General features: G+C 33.3%; 1 long non-coding RNA gene across 1 annotated transcript; it reads left to right on the top strand.

Moving 5' to 3' along the window:
* Positions 1 to 384: 384 nt before the first annotated feature.
* Positions 385 to 12282, top strand: LOC139520400 (uncharacterized). Its single transcript, XR_011663879.1, has 3 exons — positions 385 to 541; positions 1608 to 1715; positions 12124 to 12282. It is a non-coding gene; the product is annotated as an uncharacterized lncRNA (long non-coding RNA).
* Positions 12283 to 13570: the final 1288 nt, after the last annotated feature.

The raw sequence follows: 13570 nt of genomic DNA on the forward strand, positions 1-13570 counted from the left end.
GTAAATAATTCTTACCGAATATTACTCAGCATCTCAATGGGTGATGTGTCTCGATTACATTAACTTAATAGCGGTAAAAAGATGGTAGGCACTTAAAGTTAACCATCGAGAGACGTTAACCACCGAGAGTCGGTTTTTAGACCCGCCCAGTGCACCTAAGCACGCCTACTTTTGGAGCTCTTTAGTATGAAGATAAGAAAAATATACGAAATTACGGAACTGTATACCCTGTTTTATCCTTGTAGTTGGTGTTTCTTGCGCATGCGCACAAAGCACGGTGATAGTTACGGTTACTGACTCAGGAACCTTGTATATTATATACGTTTAATAAACTGGATCCTTGTTGTGTTCAGTAATCGATACACTACGATGGAATTACGGACCAGTTTAACATAAACATGGTAAATAGATAGACAGCTGATAATCATAATTGATTAAGAAATAACCTGGAAGAAGAAATGAGTTAACTATTGATTACAACAGAGACGAGAATGCCATCGTGTTTGTTCTGCTAAAAAAAGCAGGAACATTGGAGTTTATGGTTAGATTTTAAATATTTATTGTCTCCAAACTGGGTAAATTTGATATAGTAACACCCCCCCCCCCCTTTTTTTATTGTTAGTTTCAAGAATAATTAATCGTCAAAACTTATCCCCTCCCCGACATCAAAGGAAGTTAAATGTATTATCCCAAAATTAGACCAAATTTTTATGATATAAGGACGTCTTGACAAGCTATTATTTTATTTTGTTTTGTTGGGTTTTTTTTTTGCTTTGACGTCTTCCTCCTGTATGAAAAAAAACATAATAGACCCCCCCCCCCCCTTTTTCCCCATAATATAGCTTTTTAAGAAGTCATAACTATTTGGACTACCCCTGAATATATTTCAGACAGACTCTTCTCTAAAAAAATGTAAACATGATTTGAGAGAAATCTTTGGAATAGTTTTTTAAATGATTTAATTATTATGTCATGTATATAATTGACATTAACATAGTTATAAACTGAGACTACTAGTATAACACATAGTGTTATAGTAGTCTCAGCTATAAACTTTCCATTGTATTGACCAATATGACTAACTCATATGCTCTTTCCCATAAATGTCACAATATCAATATATTACAGTAAAACTGATAGTTTGATGACATTGTTTAAGACTATTGACCTCAGGTCAGCCTAAACTGAGTTTAAAACGTACTGTAATTTATTCATTTAAACAGTTCAAGACATGTACCTTCTGAAATGTGATTGCATCAAAATTAAACCTAAGGCATAACATACTTAGTGTGCAGGAAGTGCCACCAAATAAATACTGATTTGTAAAATTAGATGATGATATTTGTGAAGTCAAAGATATTATAGCTAGTTATAACTGGTTTTAGATATAAATCTGAGTAAAAGGTTGATTTATATGTGCTCTTTCATGTTTAGATTATAATTTAAATTTAATCTTTTGAAGTTTTTTTTATAATATTAAGACATTAAAATCACAATTATTTATTTATACACAAAAAAATAATTTTTGTCCTTTTTTAGTTGAATGACTGTACACAAACATTATACACACATAATTTTGATAATTCTGTAATGTTTTTTTTCTATAGCCCCAGAATGTGACAAAAGACTTATTAATCCAGATTTACAAAAAATAGAAATAGTTCAGCTACCATAAGACTGCTATGACAAAAATTTTGCAGTTTCCAGAATTTGAGGTAGAGTATAGTTAGGAATAGTTTGATTATGCAGATGCTTAGTTTGCCATAAACAATTATGCCCTTGATACAAAAGCAGAGGAAACAAAAAAGTATGAAAATAGTTGAAAAAAGTAATCATTATTACCTAGTCATATACTGTAAATAGAAAAAGAGAAAAGCACTGGTTATGATTTGGTATTTTTAATAGCATTATCATTTGTCCATAACTAGGAATATATACTGGATTGAGCTTGACATTTATTTAATATCATTGACACATGGTTGCAAGAAATGAAAGATGGTAATTTAAACCTAGCAATTTTATCAAGATTTAAAAAAAAAAGCTTTTGATTTGGTAGAATATGACTTTCTTTGTTTAAAGCTCTACATGTATGGATTTAGTGAGACTACTGTTAGTTTTTTTAAGTCGTACCTGAATAACAAAAGGTATACATTTGTAATGTTAACTCTGAACAACAACATGTAAAATTTGGTGTTCCCCAATGTTCTATACCTTGTCCTCTATTGTTTGTGCTATTTATAAATGACCTTCCCTTATGCATTAAAAATTGTGAAACAGACCTATATCGTTGTATATGCTGATGACACCACTATTCATAAATCAGGGGGAAACATCTAGAAAATATAAATGATGATGTTCAAGAAGATTTATACAGGGTTGAAGAGTGGTGTAAAATGAATAACATGTTCATAGATGCAAATGAAACAAAATGTTTGATTACTGGAACAAAGCAGAAACTATTCAGACTTTTCAACCAAACTTGATAATAAATTAAAGTATTACAAAATTCTTCATGTGAAAAAATATTAGTTTCAAAATTGACAGCCCACTAAGTAACTGGAGAAATCAAATTGACCAAGGTTGTGCTAATATATCATCCAGAATATACCATCTTTCTTAAATACATTTTTTTTATATAACTGCAAGAATACATAATACAATGGGTGTTCTGCCCCTAATTGACTACTGTTGTATTATTTGGGATGAATGTAAAAATTGAGGGATAACAAGAATTTTAAACACCAAAAAAAGGGCAGCATGATAAATTCTAGATGCAGATCCGTTATCCCTCTTGGTATATAGGAGCACTATATTCTATGTTAACCTCCGCCAGTAGGTATAAACAAATACAGTTGATAGACGTTATATAGGAGCACTATATTCCTTGTTAACCACCGACGGTAGGTATAGACAAATACTGGTGATAGACGGTATATAGGAGCACTAAATTGTATGTTAACCACCGACGGTAGGTATAGACAAATACTGTTGATAGACGGTATATAGGAGCACTATATTGTATGTTAACTACCGACGGTAGGTATAGACAAATACTGTTGATAGACGGTATATAGGAGCACTATATTGTATGTTAACTACCGACACTAGGTATAGACAAATACTGTTGATAGACGGTATATGGGAGCACTATATTGTATGTTAACCACCGACGGTAGGTATAGACAAATACTGTTGATAGACAGTACATAGGAGCACTATATTGTATGTTAACCACCGACGGTAGGTATAGACAAATACTGTTAATAGACGGTATATAGAAGCACTATATTGTATGTTAACTACCGACAGTAGGTATAGACAAATACTGTTTATAGACGGTATATGGGAGCATTATATTGTATGTTAACCAACGACGGTAGGTATAGACATATACTGTTGATAGATGGTATATAGGAGCACTATATTGTATGTTAACTACCGACAGTAAGTATAGACAAATACTGTTGATAGACGGTATATGGGAGCACTATATTGTATGTTAACCACCGACGGTAGGTATAGACAAATACTGGTGATAGACGGTATATAGGAGCACTATATTATATGTTAACCACTGACGGTACTAAGGTATAGCCAAATACTGTTGATAGACGGTATATAGGAGCACTATATCTTATGTTAACCACCGACGGTAGGTATAGACAAATACTGGTGATAGACGGTATATAGGAGCCACTACCGACAGTAGGTATAGACAAATACTGTTGATAGACGGTATCAAAGAGCACTATATTGTATGTTAACCAGCGACGGTAGGTATAGACAAATACTGTTGATAAACGGTATATAGGAGCACTATATTGTATGTTAACCATCGACGGTAGGTATAGACAAATACTGTTGATAGATGGTTTATAGGAGCACTATATTGTACATGTATGTTAACTACCGACGGTAGGTATAGACAAATACTGTTGATAGACAGTATATAGGAGCACTATATTATATGTTAACTACCGACAGTAGGTATAGACACATACTGTTGATACAAGGTATATAGGAGCACTATATTCTATGTTAACTACCGACGGTAGGTATAGACAAATACTGTTGATAGACGGTATATTGGAGCACTATTTTGTATGTTAACCACCGACGGTAGGTATAGACATATACTGTTGATACACGGTATATAGGAGCACTATATTGTATGTTAACTACCGACAGTAGGTATAGACAAATACTGTTGATAGACGGTTTATGGGAGCACTATATTGTATGTTAACCACCGACGGTACGTATAGACAAATTCTGTTGATAGACGGTATATAGGAGCACTATATTGTATGTTAACCACCGACGGTAGGTATAGACAAATACTGTTGATAGACGGTATATAGGAGCACTATATTGTATGTTAACTACCGACACTAGGTATAGACAAATACTGTTGATAGACGGTATATGGGAGCACTATATTGTATGTTAACCACCGACGGTAGGTATAGACAAATACTGTTGATAGACGGTATATATATAGGAGCACTATATTGTATGTTAACCACCGACGGTAGGTATAGACAAACACTGTTGATAGACGGTTTATGGGAGCACTATATTGTATGTTAACCACCGACGGTAGGTATAGACATATACTGTTGATAGACGGTATAAAGAAGCACTATATTGTATGTTAACTACCGACGGTAGGTATAGACAAATACTGTTGATAGACGGTTTATGGGAGCACTATATTGTATGTTAACCACCGACGGTAGGTATAGACATATACTGTTGATAGACGGTATATAGGAGCACTATATTGTATGTTAACCACTGACGGTAGGTATAGACAAATACTGTTGATCGACGGTATATAGGAGCACTATATGGTATGTTAACTACCGACGGTAGGTATAGACAAATACTGTTGATAGACGGTCTTTAGGAGCACTATATTGTATGTTAACTACCGACAGTAGGTATAGACAAATACTGTTGATAGACGGTATATGGGAGCACTATGTTGTATGTTAACCACCGGCGGTAGGTATAGACAAATACTGTTGATAGACGGTATATACATTGTAGGAGCACTATATTGTATGTTAACCACCGACGGTAGGTACAGTACTACCTGTGACATTATCTTATTCATGGTGGCCATAAAAATTATGTTCACCATGGTGGCCCTATATGTTCATCATCATACCCCCTGTCGCTTAATTAATACACAAGGTATTAATCAAAAACTAGTCAAGGGTAAAGGGAAATCTTGACTGCATTGAAGTGTTAAAATTATATAACTTACAGGTCATGTGTCTCAGGTAAAATATACATGTATGTGTGTTTGTGAAATTTAATTACTGTGATTATGACAAGAAAATTCAAAAATAAAATAATATAAATAGTTGAATAAATTTTGCTGATTTTTTTTTTTTAATTTGACTCATGACTATTTGTTTTGACATTATACCTTTCTAATCAATTTAAGCTATTTTTTACATGTACTTTATGATAAGTGAAGAATAAATGAATACCATCTTCCAAATGCCTGCCTTTTTCTATTGAAAAGTTGTTTCTCAAATTAATTTTCTTAAATCAAAATGATTTATATTTAAATCATAGTAGACATGGTAGATAGACTTATCTGCATTCAATACTGTTTTACAAATGTTAAAGATTGTCTTTAGAACTTATTCTAAATAAAATTTAGGCAATTCCTTATTTCTCTATTGAAGAAATATATTCAAAATATTCATTAATTCAACAAAATTTGATAATATTTGTTTTGTCATATAAACATATGGTATTTAGTTTGTGACAAAAAAAACCAAACAAACAAAAACACAATTATAATGGCAATGCAAAGAATTAACAATTCTATAAGAAATTAAAACACATGGATTTTTTTTTAGGTTTCTGCCCTCAGTTTTAATAATGACTATTTTATAAGGGAGCCAATATTTTCAACATATTCATGTAATAAAGGTTTAGCATTTCTTTCACTTTTGTTCTTGGGTAAGAAACATTATTATGAGAAGGTAAACAATTTTCAAATAGATTATCTCAAGTTATTTTGTTAATTTTACAATTAAGGAAGGAGTGGTCTTCATTGTCCAGCAAGTGGCGAAGTTTACATATTCTATCTTTTCTAGGAATTTTATATTGTCCACTATTTTCTATTTCTAAGTTATGACCACTAACTCTCTATGTGACACATTTGAGTATACAGTTTTTACCAAAGTTTTTATTCTTAAATCTATTTTCAAAAATGTTCTTATATTTTTCTTTAAATTGATTTTTCATCAAGGGTTTTAATGTCTTAATTCATTCAAGTCTCTGAAATTGTTAACTTTATCTAAAAGACCTGGGTTTAGGGAAATATTTGCAAATGTATACCAAGAATATGTATCATACCAGTCCAGCACTTCCAACAATATAAATGTACACAGAAAAAAATGATTTAATTAATAGACCATAAAAGTGTAACCATCTATATAAGTGTATTTTGTCAAATTTTGGCTTTTAACTGACAGATATTAGCTACATGTAAACTGAAGTTGCCATATTTAATAAGTTCACATTTGTTTAAAAAAGGCAAAAGAAGACAGTTTTTTTCTTTAAATATTTTTTTGGAAAATAAGTCTCTTCAACATGTCCATTATGTTAACTCCTGATTTCAGATTAAAAAAAAAAAGATAGACAAAACTAGTTTTTTCCTTTTTTAAAATCATATAATGATGTTTGTAGTTTTCCTGAATAATAGATGTTATAAAAATTTATTATAAGAGGATTGATATTGTCTGATCATTTTATAATGTTAAGAAACAGGCTTGCTAAAAATTACTTCCTTCATGGTTTCTTTAAAAATATCATTTGCTTGATTATTAGTTATTATTAATGATAATTCATTAAATAATGCAAATAAACGATTAAATACGTTGTACATTAATTTTTTTTTTTGCTTTAAAAAAAAAATTAAAGTCTGTTAATTGTCTTTCAAATGCTAGTCAATAACTTTATCTTTGATATTTTATTGTCTTTTTGCTTCTCAAGATTCTTACTAAGGAGACATTAAAAGAATAAGAAACAAAATCATACAAAAATTAATAAGAACAAATAAAAAAATAAAAAAAATGAGTTTGAATAAATTCAAAAGACAGAAAAATCAAAAATATTAACAAAGACTAAAATAAAACAATGTCTTCTACATTTTCAAAAAAAGATGAAATGTCAATTTTGAAAGAAACCTAAGTTACCTGTACAGGTAAATTTTAAAGAAACATACAAGTTGAAAACTTCAACCCTGATTGATTACAACAGGTAACATTATTAGATAAAACATCAACCTATGTTTTATGACCCCAATAAATGGCCAACATCTCAAAATTGAATACCCCAATAAATGGCCACCATTGGATGTTGACCATGCAAGAGGGTGGACATAATTAAGAGAATGTCACAGGCTGTACTGTATAGACAAATACTGTTGATAGACGGTATATAGAAGCACTATATTGTATGTTAACCACCGACGGTAGGTATAGACATATACTGTTGACAGATGGTATATAGGAGCACTATATTGTATGTTAACCACTGACGGTAGGTATAGCCAAATACTGTTGATAGACGGTATATAGGAGCACTATATCTTATGTTAACCACCGACGGTAGGTATAGACAATAGACGGTATATAGGAGCAACTACCGACAGTAGGTATAGACAGATACTGTTGATAGACTGTATCAAAGAGCACTATATTGTATGTAAACCAGCGACGGTAGGTATAAACAAATACTGTTGATAAACGGAATATAGGAGCAATATATTGTATGTTAACTACCGACGGTAGGTATAGACAAATACTGTTGATAGACGGTATATAGAAGCACTATATTGTATGTTAACTACCGACAGTAGGTATAGACAAATACTGTTGATAGACGGTTTATGGGAGCACTATATTGTATGTTAACCACCGACGGTAGGTATAGACATATACTGTTGATAGACGGTATATAGGAGCACTATATTGTATGTTAACCACTGACGGTAGGTATAGACAAATACTGTTGATAGACGGTATATAGGAGCACTATATTGTATGTTAACTTCCGACGGTAGGTATAGACAAATACTGTTGATAGACGGTATTTAGGAGCACTATATTGTATGTTAACTACCGACAGTAGGTATAGACTAATACTGTTGATAGACGGTATATGGGAGCACTATGTTGTATGTTAACCACCGACGGTAGGTATAGACAAATACTGTTGATAGACGGTATATACATTGTAGGAGCACTATATTGTATGTTAACCACCGACGGTAGGTATAGACAAATACTGTTGATAGACGGTATATGGGAGCATTATATTGTATGTTAACCAACGACGGTAGGTATAGACATATACTGTTGATAGATGGTATATAGGAGCACTATATTGTATGTTAACTACCGACAGTAAGTATAGACAAATACTGTTGATAGACGGTATATGGGAGCACTATATTGTATGTTAACCACCGACGGTAGGTATAGACAAATACTGGTGATAGACGGTATATAGGAGCACTATATTATATGTTAACCACTGACGGTACTAAGGTATAGCCAAATACTGTTGATAGACGGTATATAGGAGCACTATATCTTATGTTAACCACCGACGGTAGGTATAGACAAATACTGGTGATAGACGGTATATAGGAGCCACTACCGACAGTAGGTATAGACAAATACTGTTGATAGACGGTATCAAAGAGCACTATATTGTATGTTAACCAGCGACGGTAGGTATAGACAAATACTGTTGATAAACGGTATATAGGAGCACTATATTGTATGTTAACTACCGACAGTAGGTATAGACAAATACTGTTGATAGACGGTATATAGGAGCACTATATTGTATGTTAACCATCGACGGTAGGTATAGACAAATACTGTTGATAGATGGTATATAGGAGCACTATATTGTACATGTATGTTAACTACCGACGGTAGGTATAGACAAATACTGTTGATAGACAGTATATAGGAGCACTATATTATATGTTAACTACCGACGGTAGGTATAGACAAATACTGTTGATAGACGGTATATTGGAGCACTATTTTGTATGTTAACCACCGACTGTAGGTATAGACATATACTGTTGATACACGGTATATAGGAGCACTATATTGTATGTTAACTACCGACAGTAGGTATAGACAAATACTGTTGATAGACGGTTTATGGGAGCACTATATTGTATGTTAACCACCGACGGTACGTATAGACAAGTTCTGTTGATAGACGGTATATAGGAGCACTATATTGTATGTTAACCACCGACGGTAGGTATAGACAAATACTGTTGATAGACGGTATATAGGAGCACTATATTGTATGTTAACTACCGACACTAGGTATAGACAAATACTGTTGATAGACGGTATATGGGAGCACTATATTGTATGTTAACCACCGACGGTAGGTATAGACAAATACTGTTGATAGACGGTTTATATATAGGAGCACTATATTGTATGTTAACCACCGACGGTAGGTATAGACAAACACTGTTGATAGACGGTTTATGGGAGCACTATATTGTATGTTAACCACCGACGGTAGGTATAGACATATACTGTTGATAGACGGTATAAAGAAGCACTATATTGTATGTTAACTACCGACAGTAGGTATAGACAAATACTGTTGATAGACGGTTGATGGGAGCACTATATTGTATGTTAACCACCGACGGTAGGTATAGACATATACTGTTGATAGACGGTATATAGGAGCACTATATTGTATGTTAACCACTGACGGTAGGTATAGACAAATACTGTTGATCGACGGTATATAGGAGCACTATATGGTATGTTAACTACCGACGGTAGGTATAAACAAATACTGTTGATAGACGGTATTTAGGAGCACTATATTGTATGTTAACTACCGACAGTAGGTATAGACAAATACTGTTGATAGACGGTATATGGGAGCACTATGTTGTATGTTAACCACCGGCGGTAGGTATAGACAAATACTGTTGATAGACGGTATATACATTGTAGGAGCACTATATTGTATGTTAACCACCGACGGTAGGTATAGACAAATACTGTTGATAGGCGGTATATAGAAGCACTATATTGTATGTTAACCACCGACGGTAGGTATAGACATATACTGTTGATAGATGGTATATAGGAGCACTATATTGTATGTTAACCACTGACGGTAGGTATAGCCAAATACTGTTGATAAACGGTATATAGGAGCAATATATTGTATGTTAACTACCGACGGTAGGTATAGACAAATACTGTTGATAGACGGTATATAGAAGCACTATATTGTATGTTAACTACCGACAGTAGGTATAGACAAATACTGTTGATAGACGGTTTATGGGAGCACTATATTGTATGTTAACCACCGACGGTAGGTATAGACATATACTGTTGATAGACGGTATATAGGAGCACTATATTGTATGTTAACCACTGACGGTAGGTATAGACAAATACTGTTGATAGACGGTATATAGGAGCACTATATTGTATGTTAACTTCCGACGGTAGGTATAGACAAATACTGTTGATAGACGGTATTTAGGAGCACTATATTGTATGTTAACTACCGACAGTAGGTATAGACAAATACTGTTGATAGACGGTATATGGGAGCACTATGTTGTATGTTAACCACCGACGGTAGGTATAGACAAATACTGTTGATAGACGGTATATACATTGTAGGAGCACTATATTGTTTGTTAACCACCGACGGTAGGTATAGACAAATACTGTTGATAGACGGTATATAGAAGCACTATATTGTATGTTAACCACCGACGGTAGGTATAGACAAATACTGTTGATAGACGGTATATAGGAGCACTATATTGTATGTTAACTACCGACGGTAGGTATAGACAAATACTGTTGATAGACGGTATATAGGAGCACTATATTGTATGTTAACTACCGACAGTAGGTATAGACAAATACTGTTGATAGACGGTATATAGGAGCACTATATTGTATGTTAACAACCGACGGTAGGTATAGACAAATACTGTTGATAGATGGTATATAGGAGCACTAAATTGTATGTTAACTACCGACGGTAGGTATTGACAAATACTGTTGATAGACAGTATATAGGAGCACTATATTGTATGTTAACTACCGACAGTAGGTATAGACAAATACTGTTGATACACGGTATATAGGAGCACTATATTTTATGTTAACTACCGACAGTAGGTATAGACAAATACTGTTGATAGACGGTATATAGGAGCACTATATTGTATGTTAACCACCGACGGTAGGTATAGACAAATACTGTTAATAGATGGTATATAGGAGCACTATATTGTATGTTAACTACCGACGGTAGGTATAGTCAAATACTGTTGATAGACAGTATATAGGAGCACTATATTGTATGTTAACTACCGACTGTAGGTATAGACACATACTGTTGATACACGGTATATAGGAGCACTATATTGTATGTTAACTACCGACGGTAGGTATAGACAAATACTGTTGATAGACGGTATATATATAGGAGCACTATATTGTATGTTAACCACCGACGGTAGGTATAGACAAATACTGGTGATAGACGGTATATTGGAGCACTTTATTGCATGTTAACCACCGACGGTAGGTATAGACAAATACTGTTGATGGACGGTGCAAAGGAGTACTATATCGTATGTTAACCACCGATGGTAGGTATAGACAAATGCTGTTGATAGACGGTATATAGGAGGACTGTATTGTATGTTAACCACCGACGGTAGGTATAGACAAATACTGTTGATATACGGTATATATGAGTATTGTATTTTATGTCAAACATCGACGATAGGTATGGACAAAATCCGACAAATACTGTATACAGACAGTGTATAGAAGTACTGTATTGTATGGTAAACACTGACGGTTGGTATGGACAATTTCTGTATCATGCATCAATTGTAAATAAAAGTATCATGTGAGTGACACAGGCTCATTGAAGCCTCTAGTTTTAATATTATTAATTTGGAGATCTGGTCTAATTTATCATTTTCTCTATTACATGCATGATAACTGCAACAATTGAATTGAAATAAAAGTGATAATATTTCTATTGTAGGTTATCAAGATTTAGTGTTTCTATACAAGTGACAAAGATTGAACAACAAAAACATCTCAAACTTTACAGGACAGAGTAGACTTTTTTCACTGTGCTTAGTTTTGTCTTTATGTCTAAATTATGATACCTTTGAAAAAACCAATAAAATATGGAATAACATTTATTTCTATCTTATAAAGTAGAGTGAAGAAATAAGGGGTCATCTAAAACATAAGAATGTATTGCTATCATATATGCAGATCAGCAGCCCATACATTTGCTATAGCACATAAATATGGGACCAATAATTTCAAGTTGCCTTTTAAAAAAGACCTTATTAATGTTATGCGAGATACCACCAAAGACCACTAGGTGTTGATCAAATGATATTGTAAATAAGAGGGTTGTCCAAAATATTTCCAACAGCTGTTTGATATACACTACCTTAATCAAACCACAATGGTAAAAAAACAGTTTTGGTCAGTCTTAAAAGAAGCAAATATAATTTAGAAAAAGTGCAAGCTGTTGATAAAAACTACAAATAACTGCCAGTCCTAAATGTGGGTGGAGATTACCATTTAGCACAAATGAGTTTCTGGACTAAAGAAAGTAATTTCGGCACAAACCGATTATACCCTTTCAAAAACTATGTGTAGTCCCTTTTATAAAAGTGGCAGATTATCTTTCTATCTAGAGTATCTATGACAACTAACTGCTGCTCCTAGTGACGTTAGTCTTTGGTTTTTGAAAAGATTGGATATATTGTCACAATTCTTTTCTAAGGTACCGGTCTGATAAACAGGAAGTAGCCAGATTAGCTACTAAATATATGCACACTGAAATATAGTCCCTTAAAATTCCCATGGCTGTGTACATGTTCAGATACGAACTATGAAAATTTTGTTTATATCTTTAGAGAAGTAAAATCAAGTATGTATGTCTTTAGTTTTGTCAAATTACTGTCTTGTTTTGTCCTGTTATTAGGTAACAGTACTGATACAATACTGTAAAAATACGGAGATGTGGTATGATTGCCAATGAGACGCCTACATGTATCCACTCAAGTTCAAATAAAGTGGATGTAAGCAGTTATATGCAACCATACAGCTTTCAACAATGAGAAAAATCATATCAAATAGACCCTTGTAAATAGGTGTTGATCAAATGATATTGTAAATAAGAGGGTTGTATATTTCATGACGGTATAATACTAAACCCCTAACAGGAGGGATTGTGCCTGATATTCATATGATGAAGACATAATATTTCACTCAGTTTAATTAAGGTCTGGTTCTGGCATGTCAATAACTGCTAGTAGTCTGTTGTTATTTATGTATTATTGTCATTTTGTTTATTTTCTTTTGTTTCATATTCTGACATCGGACTCGGACTTCTCTTAAACTGAGTTTTACTGTGCGTATTGTTTCGCGTTTGTTTATTCTACATTGGCTACAGGTATAGGTGAGGG

This window comes from Mytilus edulis, chromosome 4 (assembly GCF_963676685.1).
Source record: "Mytilus edulis chromosome 4, xbMytEdul2.2, whole genome shotgun sequence".
Taxonomy (NCBI): Eukaryota; Metazoa; Mollusca; class Bivalvia; order Mytilida; family Mytilidae; genus Mytilus; species Mytilus edulis.